We start from the raw sequence: 27,795 nt of genomic DNA on the forward strand, positions 1-27,795 counted from the left end.
TCACTCTTGGCATGCCTCTTGATTCGGATCATTTGCCATCTTGACTCTGGATTTTTAGTTCGTCTTAAGTATGGATGTTGTCCATTTTAAGTACGAATTAGAAAACCATTTTTAATATGGTTCTTGGTTCTCTTGATTATTGGGCTTTGACCCTTCTTGATACAGGGCGTCGACCCTTCTTGATACTTGCTTGTGCTTGGTGTGAGGACATGATGTACATAGTGGGCGAGGTTTGTTGTAAATCTCTTGGAAAATGATGCTATGAACATTCTTGATATTTGGGTCTTTAAATATCGAACTTGATACCCTTTATATATTGTTTACTTGATTTATTAATTATGCTCAATTATGTTGCTCATGACTTGAGAAAGTTTGTTTTGTAAATCGGATGGCTCCGAAACTATAGTTTTGCACCACTAAGCTATATGCTTAGCGATAGTTGTTTCTATCGTAGGGAATGATCGAGAGGAGGCATGAAGCTGGCCATTGGGGATGGAAGATCACAATTGCATATAGACATCTATATTTTGCATAAACCTTGGAACTTGATACTCTTTATATATTGTTTACTTGATTTATTAATTTTGTTCAATTATGTTGCTCATGACTTGAGAAAGTTTGTTTTGTAAATCGGATGGCTCCGAAACTATAGTTTTGCACCACTAAGCTATATGCTTAGCGATAGTTGTTTCTATCGTAGGGAATGATCGAGAGGAGGCATGAAGCTGGCCATTGGGGATGGAAGATCACAATTGCATATAGACATCTATATTTTGCATAAACCTTGGGACTTGTACATGATCTATGTGTTGTATATTTACCTGAAGTTTTGAGGACGAATTTGATCATGTCACCATGGGTTGTAATATAAGTATGACTATGTGTTTTGTTCGTTTGGGGTGTGTAAGCCCAAGTCTTGTAATATATTAAATTTACCACTAATTTTGAATGATGGTGTGAAGCATGAACCACCTAGTTTGAGTACTCGGAAGTTAGATATATATTATTTTTACTAATGTGAGGACAATATATATATGCACAAAAATCTCATGAGTTATCGGCTTATATGACTTCGGTAGGGTCGTTACACCTTTCACCCTCAAACGGATGGTCAAGCGGAGCGCACCATCCATACCTTAGAGGATATGTTGAGGGGATGTGTTATAGACTTCAAAGGTAATTAGGGTGACCATCTACCGTTAATAGAGTTTGCCTACAATAATAGTTACCACTCAAGCATTGCCATGGCTCTTTTTGAAGCCTTGTATAGTAGGAGATGTAGATCTCCAGTTGGTTGGTTTGAAGTAGGTGAAATTGCTCTAATTGGTCTCGAACTAGTTTATGAGGCCATTGAGAAAGTCCGACTCATTATGCCGATGTTAGAAGAAGGGATCTAGAATTTGAAGTCAATGAATGGGTCAATTTGAAAATCTCACCTATGAAAGGTGTGATGAGGTTTGACATGAAAGGGAAACTTAGTCCCCGGTATGTAGGCCCATACCAAATTTTGAAGTGTGTTGGGAAAGTTGCCTTTGAGTTAGGCTTGCCAAATGAGTTGGCTCCGGTTCACGCGGTATTTCATATTTCTATGCTTAAGAAGTGTATTGGTGATCCTGTATCCATCATTCCCTTAGAAGGGTTGGGAGTTGATGAGAGCCTTTCATATGAAGAGGTTCCGGTAGAAATATTAGACCGACAAGTTAAAAGGTTGAGAAACAAGGAAATAGCTTCCGTGAAAGTTTTATGGAGGAATCATTTAGTTGAGGGTGCTACGTGGGAGGCTGAGGTCGATATGAAGTCCCGCTATCCTCATCTTTTTCCTTCTACTCCTATCCAAGCTTGAGGTAAGTAATTCCTCTTGAGTGTGGTGTTTTGGGAGTCATGTGTGCTATATGTGTTCTTGATGATTTCCTTATGATATGCATGTTCATGAGAAAATTCATGTTTAGTACAAAAAATGAATTTTTCATGATTTATATGTTCCTCATGTTGATTGTGCATATTAGTATGATGATTCCATATTTGACTTCATGAGATGATTAGATGAACATGCTTAGTTATGCTGTTGATGAAATGGCATATTGGCTCCATAATGTTGTGTTGAGCTTGCTTTTAGGTGGAGAAGGTAGTTTCTCCTATGTTTATGCGAAATGATGAGCTTTGTGCATAATGGGTTGTGGATGTAGCTCCTACTTCCTTGTGTTGCAATGATTGTGTCTTGAGATGGAGTTTATGTTTCCTCCTTTGAATTGTGCATTATTTTGATGTTGCATGCATGATGGGCTGCTAGTCTTGAGTCTTTACTTGCGTAAGGTATCTAAATCATCATTCGAGGACGAATGTTCCCAAGGGGGAGATAATGTAACACTCCGAAACTAGTAGACTGAGCTAGACCTTGACGTTAGGGTTAGAGCCTTGAAAGCACCTTCTCGTACCTTAAAAATCATGTATTTGTGTTAGAACGTCAAGGCCTAAACCCAAAGGTCCAACCTTGGGTCCTTGAGGAAAAGACCTACAGGGCTGCCAGGTAGTGACCCACCAAAGGCTCCCATGCCTCGTGGATCAACCCACGCCCCGTAGGGGGGCCATCGTGGGTGAGTCCTTTTTGTAATCTACCTAAGGCAGTAGCCACAGGCAAGACCCACGCCTCGTGGATGGGTCCATGTCACGTGGTTTGTATCCGTAGGTCAAGCCCCCCAAAGTCAGGTCCCAGTCCCTCGACCCACGTTTGACCAGAAAGGGCCGCCATTCACGCTCCGTAGGTAAGGGGATCGTGGGTTAAACCTGGAGTGTGGTTTTAGGAAGTTAGTTGAGGGGTAGTTTCGGGTTTTCCAATTTAATTAACCATTAAGTGATGTCATTTTGTATTATTTTAGAACAAGTATATAAGTGTTTAAAGCCCCTAAAACTTAGTCTTCAAAATCATGACTACCAAAGTTCCCAAATCAAAACCTCTCCAATATTTCTCTCACTAAAACCTCCATTGAAGAAGAAGAAGAAGTCAAGGTCTAGGGTTCAAGGACTAATCTTTCCACTCAATTTCATGAGGAATATTCATAAGGTATGGTGACTTTTCATCTATGGGTAGCTTTCACCCATAGAGACCCTTCAAAACTTGATTTCAAAGCTTCCAATTTCTCCAAAAGCTAGGGTTTCAATCTAAGTCATGAGTTCTCTTTCAAAACGTTTTCAATGGTTGATTTATGATGGATTATGATTGAATTGATGATTTATTATTGATTTATGATGAAATCCCCCCAAGAACCCATGAATCCCCCATATTACTAAATTGTGATTTCATGATGTGCGTTGATTGATTATAGAAGCATGTCAATTGGTTATGTCTATATTGATTGAGTTTATTGAATCATGATATTCTCCATATCTAATGTAGTAAGTCTCGATGTTGGGATTGAATGTTATTCAAGGTCCTTGAAGGGAAAATTATGATGGTTTGTACATGTTGATGAAAATTGTGTATGAGTTTATAATTCACTTAGAAAGTGATTATTCTATGACTATGGTGTAATTGTGGTATTGTTGAAAGATCATTCTCCCTATTACCCTAAGGATGAGTCCACAAATTGGACTCATTTAGGGCTATATTTTGATAGAATTAGTGTCCTCAAATGCATATTTTGTCTCAATATCTGATGAAAACCCTGAAGTTTCAGGTATTTAGAGTTTGAGGTAAAGCATGGACACTACTTGGCAAGAAGGAACAAAGCGGCTGAAAAGAACGAAGAAATGAAGGCCTGATGATCGCCGAGCCCAGTTGGTGAGTCGCCGATCGGCCTGGAGATTGCTTTTTGTTCCAGTGTGCTGAGCCCTGCAGGGAAAGTTCAAGTTGGAGATGAAATGGAGCAGTCGGCGTGTCTCCGAGTAGTTTCGCGAAGCAGTACCATATCGCCTAACGACTTAAAGTGCAAAGAGGCTAAAGGCTAAAGCAAGAAGGAGGATCGTCGAGTGTATCGGCGATCCTAACTAACTGCGGCGAGTGATCTGCTGCAACACAAATTTTCAAACACTATAAATACTTGTTTAAATTTCTAGCTTACTATCATATCACTATTATTATTAAAACTATTTATAGTTTTTGAGAGAGTCTAAGTTTTAGAGGGTTTTGGAGACTTTGAAGATTCAAAAGGTTTCAACTCCAAGAAATTGGACTTGGGCTAAAAGATTCTGCACTCTTAACGTGTTTTAAGACTTAATTCTTCATACCCAGTTGATGGAAACTGATATTGGTATAAATTTTTACCTCTTTTACATGTCTAGCTAAAACCCCAATTCTTGGGGTGTGATTTTGTGAATATGGGTTAGATTATCTGTTGGATCTTGCTTGTTGATGGTTTATTTGTTGTTTAAATGTGATTTCGTTTAGTAGTTGTGTATGAACTTAATGGGATTGTAGTCGCAAATACGATTTCATCTTAGTATTTTTGGCTTGCTCGAGAGAGAGGTCGTAAAACTAAGACTACTAAACTGTTAGCCGGTGGTATTGGTCGACATGGGTTCAGATCGAGAGAGTGAACCCTAGTCCTTTTCCCACACACTTAGCTCGAGAGAGTGAATGGGCTAAGGCGGAGGCTGTGCTTAATGCGGCATCTTGGTGTTCGAGAGAAACCGAGTTGATTCAGGGTAAGTTGCTCGAGAGAGAATTTACCCCCACTATAGTCTAGCCTAGTCACAAATACTCAACAATTTACTAATCAAAAGCATGTTCTCGATAATTTAGTCTATCCCGTATTCCTATCACATCCCAAGAATCCTGTCTCTCTATCTCGTTTTCGTATATTTTTGCTATTTTTAGTTGTTAATTACTACAACCCCCCCCCATTGATAATTGACGCTTGCGTCACCCCCTTTGATTTACTATGATTTTATTCAATAATGTTTTTAGCTATGACTAATTAGAACTAGATTTTACTTTTCTATTAATTCTCAAAACCACTCCCTGTGGGAATGATTTTAACCCTTGGTTGGGTTATATCACTACACGTGATCGTATGGCACTTGAACCGAACTAGTGTCAGTTGATTACGTCCTTAAAATATTAAAATGGCGCCGCTGCTGAGGAGTGTTGTTATTTGAGAATTTATAGTGAAGTAAATTTTTGTTCTTCTTAGTTGTAGTTCTACTTACTTAATTTTTTGTTTTGTTTTGTTTGCTTGTGTGAATATTTCAGGAAGCATGAGTGTTAATGGCAGCAACGGTAGCCAGGTAGGCCACCAAGCTGACATCGGCAATCTCAACGATGTCCAAGAGCCCAACATCAATGGCCCATCTCTTATGGGAGGTATTGGAGCCATCCGTTTACCTCCAGCAGAGGGGAATGCAGTGTTCCACATAACGAGCACTTTGTTGTAACTTTTGCAACTAAAGGGACTTTTCAGCGGGTTGGCTCACGAGGATCCTCACGAGCATATTCGAAACTTCATGGATGTGTGCGGACCGTTCTTGTTCAAAAACATCTCTCAGGAGTCAGTCCGGTTAAGGTTATTCCCTTTTTTGTTGATGGGAGAGGCGTGCAAATGGCTGGCTGAGTTGCTGCGTGAATCCATCACTTTCTGGGAGGAATTGCTAACCGCATTTCAAGTGCGATATTTCCCTCACTCGAAGATGATGACTCTTCGGGATAACATTCAGAGCTTTAAGCGTCTAGAAGGAGATCCTTTGCACGAAACTTGGCTGTGGTTCAAAAAGTTGGTGCTTCAATGCCCAACCCGTGGTTTGCCGGATAATGTACTGCTACAGTACTTTTATCGGAGTTTGGTCTCAGTAAACAAAGGTGGTTCTAATCAACTTTCGTCTGGAGGCTTGATACAACAACCGTATGCAATAGCAGCCCAACTTCTAGATGGCATGACAACCATTAACAGAGTGTGGTACTCCCGTAAGGACCGGGTCTCCCCTCTCACATTCAAGCTATCCAAGGAGCAGATGGAAAAGGATCATGAGAGAGACCAAAACATGACCAAGATCATGACACAACTTGACATTTTATCCAAAAATGTCATGGGGGCTGGTGCCCGTAGTGCCAATGCCATTGGGGTCGGGTGTGTGAATCCCGAGGAGACGAAGTTTGAAGCCTTGTATAATGAGGAGGTAAATTTTCTAGCCAACCAAGGTGATGGTTATCGTTTAAACTACCCGAGGCAGGGTGGTAACCAGGGTTGGGCTGGAGAAGATGGTTGGAAGGATCGCAACAGAGAATGGAGGGACCAAAATCCTAACTGGAAGGATAGGGAGAAGGACATGTATGTGCCTCCCCATGAGCGCCAAAAGTCGAAGGGTTCGGAAGGTGGCAGGTCTAAGGATATGCTCTCTCATATCCTCCACAAAGTTGAAGGGTCGGAAAAGATTTTAAAAGAAATGAAAGAAGATGTGTCCACCCTTAGCCAGACCGTCACCTCCCATTTAGTGTCAATAAAGCAGCTGGAGACCCAAATGGGTCATATATCATCTCATCTCAATCCGAGACAGCAAGAAGGCTTGCCTAGTGATACTATGGCTAACCCCAAGAATGAGGTTTGAAGGTGAACCTTTGTCTTGCCATGACGTTAACTAAGGCGTTGTTTGGGAGGCAACCCAAAACCCCTTATTGCTTTTCTATTTGTGTTTTGGTAAAATAATGGTGTGTTATTTGTACAGGTTGAATTGTGGAAAGTGTTCGAAAAAGTGCAGGGTGGCGAGCAATAGTTCCAGTCGGCAAGTTGCCAAAGAGGTCGGCGACCCCGACCTAATCCGTCATTTGACTCAAGACATCTTCAAATTAAAGTCTGTAAAACTCGGTGGGCCTCGAAATTTATTGGAGAATCATCGACTATGTCGGCGATCTTGATGGAAACCGCCGTTGAGACCCCCACACTCACTGGAAGCTCTGTAAAACTCGGCGAGGTAAGTGGATACTTGGCGAAATGTCGAGAGGATAGGCGAGCTCGACTAATGTCGCCGCCTGTGCGAAAACTGGACGGTTTGCAAGCCAAAGGTTTAAAAGTTGCAAACTCATTCACTCTCCCTCACTTTTTATCTGCCCAAACTCACACCTGCACTCTAGTTTCTATATTTCTTTCGTTTTTAAAGTATTATTAGTGCTGATTTGTGCTCGGGATTGGATTACATTGCCACCTAGCATTTCAATCTTCTCTTTGTTGACACCAAAGGTTCGTTTTCTATGCCCCAAGTTTATTTTATCAAAATTTATACTCATTTGCAATAGCCTGATCTTGTTGAAGTGTTTTGATCCTGCCTGACAGGATTAGATTATTTACATGCATGATTTAATTTGATAATCTTTGTCGAGTAGTTGTGACTGTTGAGTTCCCGAAATTGGATGCCTTAAACTGGTTTAAAATTCGAGGGGTTGTGTTTTGGTGTTATGGGTCCTACCTTAATTGTACTGGTGCATGCTTTGATTTTGTTTTCGGGGGATTGCAGGGTTGAATTCGAGAAGCTGGGTTGAAAATAGGCACGCTGGGAGGTTTGGCGAGCTGGGTCGAGCTCACTGAACCACTCGGCGGTTCGCCTAATGTCCCCATCTCGCTTTTGATTTCTTGCTTTATTTGATGATTGATTTTTTAACTTTCGGTGAGAAGCTTGATGTCGCCAAAAGCATTCGACGACTCGCCAAAAGTCTTCTCTTTCACCCTTTATCTGCACCCCTTGACCTTTGTGCACTGGAACTGTTGGTGAGCTTGTCCTTGTTCGTCGAAAGCTAACGGTGACACGCTGAGTGGTTTTCCCATTGCCTATTTGCTACAATTTTAGAGATAATCCCTTAGGATAGCTCAATGGTTTGGCTAGTCTATCTGAAATTGTTCTGATGTGCTTTTGCTTAAGTTTCTCTAACTTCTCTTTGAGATTTTATAGACATGAATAAATCTAAAGCTGCTGAAAGAATAACGCCAGCTCAAGAGAAGCCCAAAGGGATTGCGATAAAGGAGGATGCAGTTACGTCAGAAGGAAAAACTTTGAAACTGCCCATAACTACTGGAGAAGGCAAGGGCAAAAGACCCACTTCTGCCAGGAAAACCATTACCCTGAATCCTAATATTCCTTGATGGGACAGGGGATTCTACAGGGCGGTGCATGTCTTTCTGGCAGACTCACAATCAACATAACTTGGTGAAGCTGACACTACTATTCCTCCTGAGGTGACCTCGGGCACTGATACCCAGGTTCAGGGTGAGACATCAGGCACTGAAGCCCCGACAGATGGAGTGACTGCATAGACAGGATCCCCTCTTTACCTCCCTCTCTGTCTTACTTTATTCTGACTTTTGGATTTTATGTTATTTGCATTTGAGGACAAATGATTTTAATTGTGGTGGGGTGTGGCCCACCTTTGTGTGCTAAATTATTGTTGGGTTGTGAATCACAATATTGTGTTTTACACTGCTTCTTGTGGACGTTTGAGCTTGTGGCTCCTTCTGTTTTTATTGCATATAATTTTGACCCTTCCGAAAAGTTTTAAATTTTTGCCACCTCTCGTATGTACTTGATAGTGGATGTTCTTTAGCAAATTTAAGTCTTAGTTTTTATCAATATCGATGACTTGAATATTACTCATAATTGAACGAACATGAATGTACGGCTACGATGAGACCAAATAAAGTTGCATAGACAATATGTGAACTCTTTGCATTTCGTTGTGATTAGCCATGTATCAAATTGATTCTCTTACACTGAACGTTGCACACTAGCGAAAGTGTGGAGTCATGTTTGACTTTAGTGTCGATGCCTTGTGTGATGAGCTTACTGTGAACCTTGCATGATAACACCTAGAATTTTCCCCGTTGGTCCGGTCGACTAAGTAAGGCTATTTCTTGATATGATCTTAGGCAACTTCGAAGAGTGTGAGCCAATTTGACATATACCTCTTTTGTGGCCTACCTTGTGAGTGTGTGAACCTCTCTTGAACACCCCTTGAACTTGACCATTTTTGGAAGAAACTTGATAACAACATGACCTTTCTTGACCCAGTACCCTTAATCCTCGTGAATTGTGGTTCCTAAGTTAGGGGTGTGGTGAAAAGAAAAGGGAAATTCAAAAAGTGCAAAGGAAGTCTCCTTCAACTCATGGTGTTGAGAAAAATGGAACCCCTCCATACAAAAAAAGAGAGAGAAAGAAAAAGAATGAAAAAAAGTTGTGGAATAAAGTTGAAAAAATACAAAAGGAATGGGGTTCCCGAACAATTCATGGAGAGTGAATAATGGGATGACTTCTGAGCACTAAAGAAAATGATTAAACAAGAGGAAAGGAAGTGTTGTGAGCACCACATTTCACGAGGATGAAAGTCACTAAGCCTAAATGACTATACCTGTGCACTCAGCCCCATTACAAGCTTCGTAAAGACCTTTTTTGATGTTGAGTGAGCTGAAACACACTTCCACTCTCTCAAAAGAGAAGCAAGCTTTGTCCGATAGGTTTGCCCATATTTTCCAATTATCACACAACCTAGTTTGTGCAGGATCTCAAGGGTCTTTAAGGCTTTTAATGGGGTTGAGGGTTAAGGAATGGTTGATTTGGATTGGTGACTTTACCTTTTCAAAGAATATTTGCAATCATTATCACCTCTTCTCAAATTCTTTTCCTTTTTTTTCATTTGAAAAATCAAATTTTGACTCTTCACTTAATTTATTTGGAATCCCCTTTATTTCCTTCACCTCTCTATTTCATTTTCATTTTTCAAAAGCATTTTCATCAAAATAACTCTTGTTTTCGTTTTTTTTTTCCTTTTTTTTTATGTGGAGTTCCTTCTTTCTGTAACAACTTTCAAAGTTGAGTATCATATCATCTTTCTTTTCCCTTCACTTGGTTTTCATTCTTCCTTCCATTCAACACCCCAACTTAGTCATTTGGCATAAGTTAGTAATGAGTCCATAATTTAGGGCTATATTTTGATAGAATTAGTGTCCTCAAATGCATATTTTGTCTCAATATCTGATGAAAACCCTTAAGTTTCAAGTATTTAGAGTTTGAGGCAAAGCATGACACTACTTGGCAAGAAGGAACAAAGCGGCTGAAAAGAACGATGAAATAAAGGCCTGGCTAGTCGCCGATCGGCCTGGAGATCGCCTTTTGTTCTAGTGTGCTAAGCCCTGAAGGGAAAGATCAAGTTGGTGATACAATGGAGCCGTCGGCGCGTCGCCGAGTAGTTCCGCGAAGTAGTACAATATATCCTAGCGACTCAAAGCGCGAAGAGGCTAAAGGCTAAAGCAAGAAGGCGATCAAATCGACCAAAAGGTGGATCGTCGAGTGATCCGCTGCAACACAAATTTTCAAACACTATAAATACTTGTTTAAATTTCTAGCTTACTATTATATCATTATTATTATTATTATTGTTATTATTATAACTTTTTATAGTTTTTGAGAGAGTCTAAGTTTTAGAGGGTTTTGGAGACTTTGTTCTAAGACCTTGAAGATTCAAAGGGTTTCAACTCCAAGAAATTGGACTTGAGTCTTGAAGATTTTTCATTCTTGACGTGTTTTAAGACTTAATTCTTTATACCCAGTTGATGGAAACTGATATTGGTATAAATTTTTACCTCTTTTACATGTCTAGCTAAAACCCCAATTCTTGGGGTGTGAATTTGTGAATAGAGGTTAGATTATCTGTTGGGTTTTGCTTGTTGATGGTTTATTTATTGTTTAAATGTGATTTCATTTAGTAGTTGTGTATGAACTTAATGGGATTGTAGTTGCAAATACGATTTTATCTTAGTATTTTTGGCTTGCTCGAGAGAGAGGTCGTAAAACTAAGACTACTAAACTGATAGCCGGTGGTATTGGATCGACATGGGTTCAACTCGCGAGAGTGAACCCTAGTCCTTTTCCCACACATTCAGATCGAGAGAGTGAATGGGTTAAGGTGGAGGCTGTGCTTAATCCGACAACTCGGTGTTCGAGAGAAACTGAGTTGATTCGAGGTAAGTTGCTCGAGAGAGGATTTACCCCCACTATAGTCTAGCCTAGTCACAAATACTCAACAATGTACTATCAAAAGCATGTACTCGATTATTTAGTCTATCCCGTATTCCTATCACATCCCAAGAATCACATCTCTCTATCTCGTTTTCGTATTTTGTTTTTGCTGTTTTTAGTTGTTAATTACTACAAACCCCCCCTCCCCCCATTGATAATTGACGCTTGTGTCACCCCCTTTGATTTAGCATGTTTTTATTCAGTAATGTTTTTAGCTATGACTAATTAGAATTAGATTTTAATTTTCTATCAATTCTCAAAACCATTCTTTATGGGAACATTCCTAACCCTTGGTTGGGTTATATCACTACACGCGATCATATGGCACTTGAACCGAACTAGTGTCAGTTGATTACGTCCTTAAAACATCACCTTACTTATGACTATGCATGTAATGTCCATGATTATGATGATATTGTTGTGTTGATTGAAAGGTGATTCTCATGAAAACACATGATCATAATGTGAAGTTTTCCTCACATATTAATGATGATTCTAAGGTTGAAAGTCCATTCTCACCTATTTGAATCTATGAACTATTTTATGAGGGTAAGATACTTCTTCATGCATGTAAATTCAATTCAAGACTAAACATGAAATTTTGGGAAATAATGCTTAGCACCGAGTGGATTTGGAATATGAGGTAGGAGCCGTCCCATTAATTCAAAAGGCCGGGCAATCTAAAGTAGTCTCATGAGATGGGATCTCCCCCGTAAATTCAATAGGTTTGGGGTTTCTAGAAGCAATCTCCCTATCCCATAACTATGTGACCACATAGGTCTTTAGCTAGTGGATCCACCACAAAGCTAATACATTTAGTTCTACCTTAGGCAAATAGGACATCTTTTTTCGGTGTGAGACATGACACCGGATTGCATGTAGCTCACATGGTCTATGTCGATTAAGGCTATTTTCCTTACATTACAAGATTATTAATTATGACAAGAACATGAACTATACTTATGACTTCTCAAGGAGTTCTACTTAGTGTGAGTGGGGGTATGGGACTTCATTTATGCATTGCACAAGTAGGCTTTGGAAAGGGGTTGTGGTGGGGTTTTCTTATGCTATCAAGATATATGAATTTATGCATGTATGATATGGATTGTGGCTATGAGAGGATTTCCTTGTCATAAGTTAATGAACATGAATGTTTCCTTGTTTATGAGTATTGGCTATGGATGAGGTCAAGGTATGATATGTATGATTATGGTGGCCTAAAAGTGATACTTAGCATTAGATAGGATTATGGGATCTTATCTATGCATTGCACAAGTATAGCTTAGGGTTGCTTATGAATTGGTTTGACTTATGTATTTACACTATTGTGCATAATGATTCTTAAAGTGATAAAATGCATGGTTTCAACTAAATTGTCCCTTTATGCATGTTTTAAGAATTTCATTGCACGGCTTCCATACTTAGTGCAATTTTGTGCTAACCCATATTTTTTACATTTTTCTATAAGTGTAGGGCGCGATTGTTGAGGTGTGCTTCCTTCTTGATCAAAGCTTGGATCGACTATTCTCCATGCTTTTGGTGAGTCCTCATGGTTCGTGGACAAGAGTTATTCATTTCTAGTTTCTTCTTACTTTCTCTTTGAGTTTATGTTGTAAAGGGCTGTGACCCTTATTGATATTCGATTGTATTAGATGGTTAATGAGACAATGTCTAGACTTCTAATTGATTTTATGAAAAGAGTTCGACTGTAAAAAGTTTTAATTCCGCATCATTTCTACTACCTATGTTTATGATATGGTAAGGGCTTGTATAAGACCCTTTCGGGGTCGAGTACGCCGTGTTACATCTAGGGGTACCCCTGGGTCGTGATAAACTTGGTAATCAGAGCATAAGGTTTAAAATGATTCTAAGATGATGTCTCATAAAGCACTTCTAGTAGAGTCGTGTTCATGAGTGTGAAGTGCACCACATTTATGAATAACAGGCTATAAGATGCTTAGGAAATTTTACTTCTTTCATTACTCTTTAGTCGTGCCTTAGAGTTTTAACTCTATGAAGTGCTTTTCCTAACCCTTATGTTGTGTCTTTAGGATATGACTACAAGAAGGGCGAACGTAAGAAGGATAGAAGAGGAGAATGTGAATGAGGGAGTTCCTCCCAAAGGTCCTTAAGTTCCTCAAGGTAATCAAGTTCCTCCTCAAGGGAATCAAGCTCCGGCTGATCTCGTGGATGAGAATGTGACCCAAGCAGAATTTAGATATGCTATGCAAATGATAACTCAAGCCATGACGGCACAAGCTCAAGCCATGAAAACTCAAGCTGAAGCTATGATGGCTCAAGACAATAGGGATGTTGGCCCCTAGGTGAACCCTAATGCGAATCACGCATCTTCTAGGTTGAGAGATTTTACACGAATGAACCCTCCCGTGTTTCTTGGTTCCAAAGTGGGAGAGGATCATCAAATATTTATGGAAGAGGTTTACAAGATAGTTGATGCCATGTGGGTGACTTCGGTAGAGAAAGAGGAGCTATCCGCTTACCAATTGAAGGGTGTGGCTCAAGTTTGGTATACTCAATGGAAGAGGAATAGTCCGGTAGAAGTGGGACCCATAAATTGGGAGTTGTTCAAGAAAGCATTCTTTGATAGGTTCTTTCCCCGAGAGAAGAGGAAAGCCAAGGTGGAAGAATTTATTAACCTTCTTCAAGGAGGTGTGAGTGTTCAACAATATTTCCTAAAGTTTACCGAATTGTCCAAGTATGCTCGGCTATGGTGGCGGACCCTAGGGATGAGATGAATAGGTATGTGACGGGTGTGTCTAGATTGGTAAGAAAAGAGTGCCGTTCCACAATGCTTCATGATAACGTGGATATATCCCATCTCATGGTATATGTTCAACAATTGGAAGATGAGAAACTCCAAGACAAGAATAGGGAGGTGAAGAGACCTAGAACTGGTGAAGGGAATTTCGCTAATGCTAAGTTCGACGGGCTAGGTCGGCAAAGGTTCTCCAACCAAGGCTCCTCTAGTTCTCCAAGGGTAAACAAAGATAGGGTGTCTAACCCTAAGCCTCAAGTAGGCAATATTGGTGGATTTTCCATGGCGAGGCCTACATGTGCTAAGTGCGGTAATAAGCATGATGATAAATGTCTTGCCGTCATGGGTGTTTCCTATGATTGTGGTAAGAGTGGTCATCAAATGAAGAATTTCCCAACACTTGCGGCCAAGGGGAGAGAAGATAAGAAAACTCCTCCTAGCGGTTCAAATTCCGATGCTCCTAAGAAAAACCACTTCTACGCTCTTCAATCTGGAGGTGACCAAGAGAGCTCCCTGGATGGAGTGACCGGTATGTTACAAGTCTTTTCAATTGATGTATATGCATTGTTAGATTTCGGTGCCACATTGTCCTTTGTGACACCTTTTGTGGACATGAAATAAGAAATACTCCTCGAAGTGTTAATAGAGCTTTTTTCGGTTTCTACCCCGGTTATTGACTCGGTGGTGGCAAAACAAGTCTATAGGAGTTGTCCTATTTCTTTGTCCCATAAAGTTACCTTGGTGGATTTGGTGGAGTTATACATGTTAGATTTTGATATGATTTTGGGTATGGACTGGTTGCATGCATGTTATGGTTCTATTGATTGTAGGACTCGGGTAGTAAAGTTTCAATTCCCAATTGAGTCTATTCTAGAGTGGAAAGGGGGAAATCTATCCCTAGAGGTAAATTTGTCTCTTGTCTCAAAGCTAGGAAAATGATCTCCAAAGAGTGTATTTACCATCTTGGTAGGGTTATGGATGTTGAGTTTGAAACCCCTTTTCTAGAGTCGGTATACTAAATGAGTTTCTAAAAGTTTTTCCTGATGAATATTCCTCCCGAGTAGGAAATAGACTTTGGTATTGATCTCCTACCGGATACAGAACCTATCTCTATTACTCCTTATAGAATGGCTCCGGCCGAGTTGAAAGAGTTAAAGGAGCAATTAAAGGATTTACTAGACAAGGGTTTTATTCAACCAAGTATCTCTCCATGTGGTGCTTCGGTATTGTTTGTTAGAAAGAAGGATGGTTCCTTAGAATGTGTATTGACTACCGCCAATTGAAAAAGGTGACCATAAAGAATAAATATCCCCTTCCTAGAATTGACAACTTGTTTGACCAACTTCAAGGGGCTAGTTACTTTTCCAAGATTGATCTACGTTCGGGCTATCACCAACGAAGGGTATGAGGGGTTGACATTCCCAAGACGGCCTTCCAAACAAGATATGGTCACTATGAGTTCCTAGTAATGTCCTTTGGTCTAACTAATTCCCCGGCGGCATTTATGGACCTAATGAATAGAGTGTTTAGACACTACCTTGATATGTTAGTGATCGTATGTATTGATGATATTTTGATTTATTCAAGGAGTGAAAATGAGAATATGAATCATTGAAGGATTGTATTGCAGGTTATTAAAGACCACCAATTTTATGCAATGTTTAGTAAGTGTGAGTTTTGGCTAAGGTATGTGGCCTTCCTTGGTCATATTGTGTCTTGCAAGGGTATTGAGGTAGATCCTAAGAAGACGGATGTGGTCAAGGGTTGCCCTAGACCTCTAACTCCAACCGTGATTAGAAGCCTTTTGGGTTTGGCCGGTTACTATAGGAGGTTTGTTGAGGGTTTTTCCTCCATAGCTTCTCCGTTGATGGCTTTGACTCAAAAGAAAGCTAAGTTTGTGTGGTTGGAGGCTTGTGAGAAAAGCTTCCAAGAGTTGAAAGATAGACTTACTTCCGCTCCGGTGTTGACCTTACCAGAGGGTACCGATGGCTTTGTTGTGTATTGTGATGCCTCTCGTGTTGGTTTGGGATGTGTCCTTATGCAACATGGTAAAGTGATTGCCTATGCTTCAAGGCAACTCAAGGTCCATGAAAAGAATTATCCAACCGATAATCTCGCATTAGCGAGCGATGGTATTTGCCTTCAAAATGTGGAGGCATTATCTATATGGGGTGCATGTTGATGTGTTCACCTATCACAAAAGTCTTTAATATGTGTTTAGCCAAAAAGACTTGAATCTTCGACAAAGAAGGTGTTAGAACTTTTGAAGGATTATGACATGAGTGTCCATTACCACCCCGGCAAAGCGAATTTAGTTGCGGACGCCCTTAGTATATTGTCCATGGGTAGTGTGACTCATGTAGAGGATGAAAATAAAGAGTTGGTTTGTGATGTGCATAGGTTGGCCTGACTAGGTGTTCAACTAGTGGATTCCACCAAGGGTGGTATCATGGTCCATAATGGTTCCAAATCATCCTCTGTGATGGACGTGAAGTATAAACAAGTCCTTGATCCTATATTAGTTGAGTTGAAAGAATCGGTACTTAACAAGTCCGTTGAGGCTTTCTCCCAAGGGGGAGATGGGGTGCTTAGGTACCAAGGTCGGTTATGTGTTCTGAATGTTGATGTCTTGAGAGGGCGAATTCTAGAAGAAGCTCATGGCTCGCGGTATTCTATTCATTTGGAAGCCACTAAGATGTATTGTGATCTACAAAAAGTCTATTGGTGGAACGGTATGAAGAAGGATATAGCGGGTTTTGTAGCCAAGTGTTCGAATTGTCAACAAGTGAAGGCCGAGCATCAAAGGCTGGGAGGCTTGTCCCAAGATATAGATATTCCCACTTGGAAGTGGGAGGATGTGAATATGGATTTTATTGTGGGTTTCCCTCATACCCGAATGCAACATGATTCTATTTGAGTCATTGTGGATAGAATGACCAAAACCGCCCATTTCATTCCCATCAAGGTTTCCTTTTCGGCGGAAGACTATGCCAAAATGTACATCAATGAGATAGTGAAATTGCATAGGGTTCCCTTATCTATTATTTCGGATCGTGGTACTCAATTTACTTCACACTTTTGGAAGGCATTCCAAAATGGGCTTGGTACTAAGGTCAAGCTTAGCACGACTTTTCACCCTCAAATGGATGGTCAAGCGGAGCGCACCATCAAAACCTTAGAGGATATGTTAGGGGTATGTGCTATAGACTTCAAGGGTAATTGGGACGACCATCTACCGTTAATAGAGTTTGCCTACAATAATAGTTACCACTCAAGCATTACCATGGCTCCTTTTGAAGTCTTGTATGGTAGGAGATGTAGATCTCCAATTGGTTGGTTTGAAGTAGGTGAAATTGCTCTAATTGGTCCCGAACTAGTTTATGAGGACATTGAGAAAGTCCGACTCATTAGAGAGAGGTTGAGGATGGCCCAAAGTCGGCAAAAGTCTTATGCCGATGTTAGAATGAGGGATCTAGAATTTGAAGTCAATAAATGGGTCTATTTGAAAATCTCACCTATGAAAGGTGTGATGAGGTTTGGCAAGAAAGGGAAACTTAGTCCCCGGTATGTAGGCCCATACCAAATTTTGAAGCGTGTTGGGAAAGTTGCCTATGAGTTAGGCTTGCCAAATGAGTTGGCCCCGGTTCAGCCAGTATTTCATGTTTCTATGCTTAAGAATTGTATTGGTGATCCGGTATCCATCATTCCCTTAGAAGGGTTGGGAGTTGATGAGAGCCTTTCATATGAACAGGTTCCGGTAGAAATATTAGACCGGTAAGTTAAAAGGTTGATAAACAAGGAAATAGATTCCGTGAAAGTTTGATGGAGGAATAATTTAGTTGAGGGTGCTACGTGGGAGGCCGAGGCCGATATGAAGTCCCGCTATCCTTATCATTTTCCTTCTACTCCTATCCAAGCTTGAGGTAAGTAATTCCTCTTGAGTGTGGTGTTTTGGGAGTCATGAGTGCTATAGCTTGATAGTAGTGTTAGAGTCTTGAAAGCACCTTCCCGTACCTTAAAAATCATGTATTCGTGTTAGAATGTCAAGGCCTAAACCACAAGGACCAACCTTGGGTCCTTGAGGAAAAGACATACAAGGCTGCCACGTAGTGACCCACGAAAGGAACCCACGCCCCATAGGGGGGAAGCGTGGATGAGGCCTTTTTGGACTCTACCTAAGGCAGTAGCCTCGAGCAGGACCCATGCCTCATGGATGGGTCCACTCCATGTGGCTTGCATCCGTAGGAAAAGACCCCCAAATTCAGGTCATAGTCCCTCGACCAACGTTTGACCAGAACGGGCCATGGGCCCATTCACGGTCCGTAGGTGAGGGGATTGTGGGTCACATGTGGAAGGTGGTTTTAGGGAGTTAGTTGATGGGTAGTTTTGGGTTTTCTAATTTAATTAACCATTAAGTGATGTCGTTTTGTATTATTTTAGACCAAGTATATAACTAAAATTTAGTCTTCAAAATCATAACTACTAAAGTTCCCAAATCAAAACCTCTCCAATATTTCTCTCACTAAAACCTCCATTGAAGAAGAAGAAGAAGTCAATGTCTAGGGTTCAGGGACTGAACTTTCCACTCAATTTCGTGAGAAAATCATCATAAGGTATGGTGGCTTTTCATCTATGAGTAGCTTTCACCCATAGAGTCCCTTCAAAACTTGATTTCAAAGCTTTCAATTTTCCCAAAAGCCAGGGTTTCAATCTAAGTCATGGGTTCTCTTTCAAAACGTTTTCAAATGTTGATTAATGATGGATTATGATTGACTTGATGATTTATTATTGATTTGTGATAAAATCCCCCCAAGAACCCATGAATCCCCCATATTACTAAATTGTGATTTCATGATGTGGGTTAATTGATTATAGTAGCATGTTAATTGGTTATGTCTATATTGATTGAGTTTATTGAATCATGATATTTTCCATATATAATGTAGTAATTCTAGATGTTTGGATTAAATGTGATTCATGGACCTTGAAGGGCAAATTATGAGGGTTTGTACATATTGATGAAAATTGTGTATGAGCTTATGATTCACTTAGAAAGTGAATATTCTATGACTATAGTGTAATTGTGGTATTGTTGAAAGATCATTATCCCTATACCATTACACATGACTATGCATGTAATGTCCATGATTATGATGATATTGTTGTGTTTATTTAAAAGTGATTTTCATCAAAACACATGATCATAATGTGAAAGTTTTCCTCACATATTAATGATGATTCTAAGGTTGAAAGTCCATTCTCACCTATTTGAATCTATGAGCTATTTTATGAGCTGTGTTTAATGAATGGTAAGATACTCCTTAATGCATGTAAATTCAATTCAAGAATAAACATGAAATTTAGGGAAATAATGCTTAGCACCGAGTGGATATGAAATATGAGGTAGAGGCTCTCCCTTCAATTCAAAAGGCCGGGTCATCTAAAGTAGTTTCATGAGATTGAAGCTTCCCCATCAATTCAATAGGTTTGGGGTTTCTAGAAGCAATCTCTCTATCCTATAACTATGTGCCCACATAGGTCTTTAGCTAGTGGATCCACCTAAAAGCTAATACAGTTAGTTCTACCTTAGGCAAGTAGGATATCTATTTTCGGTGTGGAACATGACACCGGATTCCATGTAGCTCACATGGTCTATGTCGGTTAAGGATATTTTCCCTACATTACAAGATTATTAATTATGACAAGAACATGAACATAAACTATATTTATGACCTCTCAAAGAGTTCTATTTAGTGTGAGTGGGGGTATGGGACTTCACTTATCCATTGCACAATTAGGCTTTGGAAAGGGGTTTTGGTGTGATTTTCTTATGCTATGAAGATATATGAATTTATGCATGTATGATATGGATTGTGGCTATGAGAGGCTTTCCTTGTCACAAGTTAATGAACATGAATGTTTCCTTGTTTATGAGTATTGGCTATGGATGAGGTCAAGGTATGATATGTATGATTAAGGTGGCCTAAAAGTGATACTTAGTATTAGATAGGATTATGGGATCTTATCTATGCATTGCACAAGTATAGCTTATGATTTCTTATGAATTGGTTTGACTTATGTATTTACACTATTGTGCATAGTGATTCTGAAAGTGATAAAATGCATGGTTTCAACTAAATTGTCCCTTTTTGCATGTTTTAAGGATTTCAATGCATGACTTCCATACTTAGTGTAATTTTGTTCTAACCTATATTTTTTACATTTTTCTATAAGTGTAGGGCCCGATTGTTGAGTTGTGCTTCCTTCCTGATCAAAGCTTGGATCAACTATTCTTCACGCTTTTGGTTAGTCCTCATTGTTCGAGGACAAGAGTTATTCATTTCTAGTTTCTTCTTACTTTCACTTTGAGACTATGTTGTAAAGGGCTGTGACCCCTACTGATATTAGATTGTATTAGATGGTTAATGAGAAAATGTCTAGACTTCTATTCGATTTTATGAAAAGACTTTGATTGTATAAAGTTTTAATTCCTCATCATTTCTACTACTTATGTTTATGATATGATAAGGGCTTGTATAAGACCCCTTTGGGGATGAGTACGTCGTGTTTCATCTAGGGGTACCCCTGGGTCGTGATAGTAGGTTACCCCCTGTTCCTAGAAACGTAATCTCTACACGTGGCAATTGTTTTCCCCTTCTAATAGTTGTATTTGAAGCTAGTTTTTGAAGATATAAATTTTTAGTTATTGGTGTTTCTTCTAGTTTTACACTTGGTTAAATAAGGTAATCATCTTGGGAATCTTTTATGATTGTTTTAATGAAGTTCTACGAACGTTTCGTCAAGTTGAGGCAATATGACAAATCTGCCAATTTCAGCTCAATTATAAATTATTTATCGGTGCGTACCAGCTGTGTATATATATTGTTTGTGAAGCTTAGGACATAAGGAAAAGCTTTCATGAAGAAACTACGTCCATTTGAGTGTTCATTGGAAATGTATGCCAAGGCTAAGCTCCGTCCCTCATTTTAGCACCACTCCTGGGAAATTCCTAAAACGCCAAATGTGATATTTTGCTATTTTCTTGATAGAAAGACCTTCCGTGAAAGGCATTGGGATCACGGCTGAATTATTTTCGTGATTATTTTATTTTGATATTCCACTCGTTTGGATAAATAGAGTATTCGACATCTACATGTCATCTTATCGGTTTCCTTGATTATATGTCCGCATGTATGAATTCCTATTCTTCTTTGGGTGATGTGACTTAAAATATCATGGGAGACCCTTATTACTTGTAACCCGCCCTTCTTCCCCACTAAATTTATTATGAAAAATCTTTAATTTAATTCACGATCTTCAAATAGAACACTTGATTTTTGAAATACTTCTTTTATAAATTATGTAGGAACCACGTTAGTAACTAAGTAAATCACCTTAAACTTGTTATGAATATTTTCAAGGTTAGGCTATCTTTCTAAAATTCGTGTTAACTTTTCATGAGGTTCCATGAGATGGTTACATGTTATACGAAAGTGATTATGGGGTTATGAGAACAACACTACAAACGGGCCAAGATTGACAACATGACAACATGACAACGGTAACATATAGGTGTTATAAATCCATGACATGACATGCTATGCATTCTACTCCTGAGCTATAATCGGGAGGTATGGGTCCTATTGCCTATATTTATACGTATGAGACACCAATGGCCACATGTTGGTGTATATGATGCCGGTTAGCTACTGGGAAGTACCACCATTGCTAGCATTTGGTTGGGTATGTCAGACATTTGCATCTATATATATGTATTCACGACATACGATTATACGAGCATACCATGCATATTTAAATATTAGGAGGCCAAAAGTCAGCCAGGGAGATTATTTGAGTTTCAGTTTCATGTGGTATCTCTATTACCCCTTTTCAGTAACTATTTATGATTCTACTTTCCGCTTTACATACCATTACATTTTTATTCTTACTGACATCCCATTGCCTGGGGACAATACTTTTTGTTTCATGCGAGAAGGTTCAGGGAGGGATTCTGATTGACCCACCCGCTAGGATTCAGGTTCAACTGTGAGTTGGTAAGCTATCTTATCCTGGGGATATCAAAGGAGGTTTACTATGTTTCAATCTCCAGCCCATAGACTTGGCATGCATATATATGTGTGTGTAAGTAGGTATGTCTTTAGTTATGGCCTCGCCGGTGATATACCGTGAGTTTACGGTATTTTTAATGCGTTTCACTTAGAGTTTGTGTGTGTTTTGGGCTATTTTGTTATTAGGAATAATGTTTTATGTGTAATTTTGCAGGAAATAGGCTTTGATGCGGTTGATGAAGATGCAAGCTGAAAAGTGCAGAAGTGACCACTAACGAAGCCACCCATGGACCGTAGGTCAAACGACGTTCCATGGATGGGTAGCCGTAGGTCCTGGTCTGGGAGTTGAAGTTCCAGTACTCAGTCCACGGAGTGCCAGGATGGACCGTAGTCTAGTCCACAAAACCTAGGTAATGCATCGTAAGTGGAACATCAAGAAAGTTTGACCAAGTGTGGAACCACAGAGAAGTTGACGGACCGTAGGTCAACCAACGATCCGTTCTGCACATCCGTCGACGATGATCTGGGAGTTGAAGGTTCCAATACCTGATGAAGTTTCTACGTTTCAAGCCACAGAGGGTGACCTACGGACCGTAGGTCGACCCACGATCCGTAGGTCGTGCCGTCAACAAAAGTCGCATTCCAACATTTTATTACCTTATTTTGTTTCCTATTTTATTTAGGATTTGTTTTCTATAAATAGGAGTTATAAACCTTGTTTTTAGGGGTTAGACATTATTGTATACTTCTAAGTTTTTTTCTTTGAGAATTAATTTACAAACTCTTAGCAATTAACTCTCCGAATTTCGTTTTATATAATTTTCAGTTTGAAATTAAATTGATGATTTTGGGTTTCATCAATTCTACTTGTAAGTTCATGAATTCTTCTTATCTAATTATGAATTGTGAACTCTCAAGCATGAGTAGCTAAATCCACAACTAGAGTTGTGGGAACCATGAGCAATTAACAAAGTATGAATAATAATTAAGTAATTCTTGAATAGTGTTTATGCGTGTATTGTTAATTCTTTAGTTTAGAAGTTTTTTTAATGGTGCCCAATGTTAGAACTCGCCTCGTTTCTACTTATTCTACCAAGGAAGTAGCGAATGAGAAAATAATTAACAACATAGATTTAGTGGATGCTATTTAATAGTTTAATGTCAATTGGAGTGAGGGTGAAAACTAAGTCATACATTGATGTGATAACTAATCTAGGGTAAAGGTAAGGGTTAGTAAAGCATACACCTATAACCGGACCAAGGTGCATGGTGAAATTTCCTACTTGGAGGACCAATTACTTAGAGATACCTAACTTACCAACTTTGCATGTAAAACACTAGGAAAGGATTACTATTATTAGGATTACTGCGTTAAGAGCTTGTGGGGAACACATATACCCTAGTTTCTTTCTCATATTGATAACACAATGTTTGAATCTTGTTTACTTGTTATTTAATCAACAATTTGTTACTTACTTACAAAATCCCCCCTTTTGTTTACTTGTGACGGAAATAGTTTGACTAAACAGATATAATAGTGAATTAAGTTTAAGTCTAAACCATATTGCTCGTGGGATCGACCCCAACCTACAAGTTGGGTTCTTTATTTGACAACGATCGCTTATACTTCTTTAGGGAGGTGTAATTTGAGCGTATCAAATTTTGGCACCGCTGCCGGGGAATACAATTTTTAGATTAAGTTTAACTACATTATTGATCTTTAGTTAAGTATTTCCTGATTTTACGTTTTCCTTTTATTTTTGTTTTCTATAGGTTTCTACTCTAGTGTATGCCAAGTACATGGAGTCGAGGCAAACCATTGAGCCCCTACGATCCTGAACTATAAAAGACTTTGAGAAAAATGGCAAATCTAGGGGTCCATAGTAATCCAATCATAGAGAAACATGAGGATGGAGATGAATTGCAGTCTCCTGGAGTTGGTAATGTGAACGCTCAGGTTCATGGTGGTAATCTAATAGGAGATACAAAGAGGGTACAAAATCCGCCAACACCTACGTTGCGTGATAACTACAGGGTTGATTACAATACAGTTGAACCAGAAGGGCACATTGTTCTTCCTCCTCTACCTCCAGGGCATACATTTAGGGTGACCAACATTCTGATGCAAATGCTTACAACAAGAGGGTTATTTTCTGGTTTAGCTTCAGAAGATCCACATGGTCACATGGCTAAGTTTAGAAGTGTCTGCAAGAGTTGTGTGGGACGACCAAAATTGGATATGAATGTCATAGGTTTGAGAGTCTTCCATCTCTCATTGACCGGTGATGCTGTAGTGTGGTTTTCTCAGCTTCCATACAATTCGATTCATACATGGGACCAATTGCATAGGGACGAATCATAAGGATAAACTGAACAACTTCGTAGCACTACTTGGAGAGTCTGTAAGAATTTCAAGGGATAGGTTCACTGCGTTCATCAGAAGAGTTCCGAATCACCGGATAGATGATGAGTCACTGAAGGAGTACTTCTACAGAGGTTAGGATGACAATGGAAAGGTTGTGCTAGATACTATTGCTGGAAGATCATATGGTGAGTGCACTTTTGAGGAGATCACCAAAAAACTAGAGAAGATTTCCTAGAATAATAAGGCATGGAGCACTAGAAAGGCGAACACTGGTCAAATCTCATTTGCAGTTCAAACAGCACCTAGCCAAGCCAATGATGATATTCGTGAAGAGATGACTCAAATGAGGAAAAAATTGGGTTTGGTATTAAAGCATGTGAGTGAAGGTGCAAAAAAGGTGAATGTGGTAAACTACTTAACTAGAGCTCCACCACCACTAGTTGAGGAATGTTACTATAAAGAGGATGCATATTTGGTTAATGATCAGACAAGAAGTTTCCGAACCAACACCCAAGTTTCAAACTCAGATAATTGGTGCTAAGGTCAAGAAAACCAAGGTCGGAACTATGGAAACTACAATCGAGAGGGAAACTATGTCTGGGATGGGAACTACAATAGTGATAACAACTACAAGTGGAACAACTATGGCAGGAAGAATGAGAAAGTTGGGCCCTATGTTCCACCTGGTAATAGGAAATCTGGTAATAGAGAGGCTGGTAGTAGTATGTCACGCATTGAGGATATGATGCAAAAGATGATGAAGAGGTTTGATACAACTGATGAGAATGTGAAAGAGATGCCAAATAACTTGTCTAGAATTGGTCAAAAAGTTGATGCCCATGCAGTGTTGATCAAGCAAATTGAGCAGCAGTTTAGTCAATTATCCACTACTATGAACCCACGTCAGCCTGGCACACTTTCTAGCAACACCATCCAGAATCCAAAGAATGATGGGCATTGTATGGCAATCAATACTAGCGGAGGTTAACAGACCATTGATCCCCCTATGCCGTTTGAGGTTGAAATTATGGTAGAAAAAGATGTGGATGAGATTGAGGTTATTGGAGAGTCAAAAAATCCTAAAGAGAAGGAAGCGGAGGTCACCCAAAAAGTTGTCCCCATGCCTAGACCTCCACCTCCATTCCCACAGAGATTGGTGAAAAAGGCCGAAGAAGGAAAATACCGCAGGTTTATAACTATGTTGCAACAACTTTCCATCAATGTTCCGTTGATAAAAGCTTTGGAGCAAATGCCTGGGTATGCAAAATTTATGAAGGATTTAGTGACCAAAAAAAGGGCTGTTAGTTTTGAGAATGATGAGAGGTTGCAACATTGTGGTACTATTGCTACTAGGTCACTTGTCCAAAAGAAAGGATCCTGGAGCTTTCTTTATTCTTTGTACCATCGGGATTTTTCACTTTGCGAAAGCTTTGTGTGATTTGGGTGCTAGCATTAACTTGATGCCGTTGTCTATTTATAAAAAGTTAGGTTTAGGAGCTTTGAAACCAACTGCGATGCGTCTACTAATGGCTGATAGAATTGTGAAGAGGCCCATTGTTGTGCTCCAAGATGTCCTTGTGAAAGTAGAGTCATTCATCTTTCCAGCGGACTTTGTGATACTTTATTGTGAGGTTGATTTTGAGGTTCCCATCATCTTAGGGAGACTAATTCTTGCTACTGGGCATGCCTTGGCAACTCGCAGAATGGCTCTTCAGTCCACCTAAAGTTCCAGTGTGCCAACCTTGAGGGAACAAATCAAGTCAGCAACATGAAAGGGGTAGTCGGTGAATCGCCGATCAGTTTCGTGATGAAATGATTGATCGCCAAAGTTAAAGGACCTGAGGATGCTGAGAGTCGATGCATAAAGGCGATAGAAGAGAGCAAAGGGCGGTTCACCGAACCACTCAATGAATCCAACTTACCTCACCTAATGTCCTTTCATGGCTAATTTTTGGCGCCTATAAATAAGATTTTGAACTGTAAATTGAAGAGCTTGCTACCATTTAAAATAGTTTTCTTTTGAAGTTTGAGAGTTTCCTAGTAGACTTAAAGGTTTTTTGAGACTGAATTTGGAGGTTTTGCAAGTGGGTTGTTAATTTTATTTAAATTGGAGCATTATAAAGACTTGAATACTCTTACCCAGTTGAGGAATAATCGATTTGGTAACCGTTTCTATCTTTTTATGATGTTTGGCTAAACCCCAATTATTTTGGTATGATCATCTGATTATGGGTTGAATTAGTTTATGGGTATTGCTTATTACTAATTTAAATGCTATATTGAAGTGGGTTTAATCATTAGTTGAGGTTTAATTAATGAACTGTAGTTGCAAATGCAGTTCTAACTTTGTTTTCTTAGCTTACTCGAGAGAGATGTTTTGGGACTAAGGCTTGTGATAAATGGTTTGTGGGTATTAGGTTGATATGGATTCAGCTCGAGAGAGTGAATCCTAAACCCAATCCTACCCATCTAGCTTGAGAGAGTGGATTAATTAAGGTGTGGGCTGTTCTTAATTGCTATGCTTGTTGATGTTCGAAAGAAATCACTTGAAGCGGAATAGTTGTTCGAGAGAAGGCTATTTCACTCATAGTCTAGCCTACCCACTAATATTTAGCTATTCGTCAGTAGTTTCAATTACCCATATAGCAAAATTTGCCTATAATCGATCACATCCTGAGAATTCCTCTCTGTATTGTTATCTCAGCTTTGTGTGACTGCTTTGTAGTTGATAATTGCAAAAAAAAATCCCCCATCTGACATTTGTGTCAACACTTTGATTTGTTTACTTGTATTTTTTTGATAATTTCTATTCCTATAACTATTTAGATTACATTTGTACTTCATAACTAAACTTTGAACACGTACCGGTCCCTCTGGGTTCGACCCCAACTCATTTGTTGGATTTTATATTGCTTAACTGTCATGACCCAAGGGTATACCCTAGGTGTAACATGGCATTGACCCCTAACGGGACTCATACAAGCCCTTAGCATAATCATAACATAAGATAATAGAAAAGTACGGAAAATTTAAAACTTCTTTTAAACCACACAATCGAAAACATTTTCATAAAGCAAGTGGAAGTCTTTACTACACTTTTGTCTCAAACCATCTATTAAGATCTTGAATAAAAGTCTTGGGACGCAGCGCATACAAATGTCTAAAACATAAGGAAATGACGTAAAGGAAATAATGGGTTGGTCCTCGAAGATATGAGTACTCACCAAATCTTCAAGTCTGAGGCTACCGTCGGAGATGATATTATGGAGGATGTTGTTGCTACTGAGTCTGAGGCTGAGACAGTTGAGGAGTATATTGAGGTGCGAGATGCAGTTGTTTATGAAGATCTGGCTAACTTAGAGAGTGCCATGTTCGAGACAGCCCGTCAAGCCTCCTTGAGATACACTACTATGGCAGGCTCCAATGGAGCCACAATTGATGCTACACCGAGCACTAATGCCCAACCTCAGAGTATTACCCCGGACACTAATTCCCCGACAAATGGAGTGACTCAGATGCAGACTTCACCCAAGCTTAGCCTGACAGGATGATTTTTCCCCTCCCTCTATGTTATTTTATGATTCTTCATGTTGTTT

Source organism: Solanum tuberosum, unplaced genomic scaffold (genome assembly GCF_000226075.1).
Source record: "Solanum tuberosum cultivar DM 1-3 516 R44 unplaced genomic scaffold, SolTub_3.0 scf00005, whole genome shotgun sequence".
Classification (NCBI taxonomy): domain Eukaryota; kingdom Viridiplantae; phylum Streptophyta; class Magnoliopsida; order Solanales; family Solanaceae; genus Solanum; species Solanum tuberosum.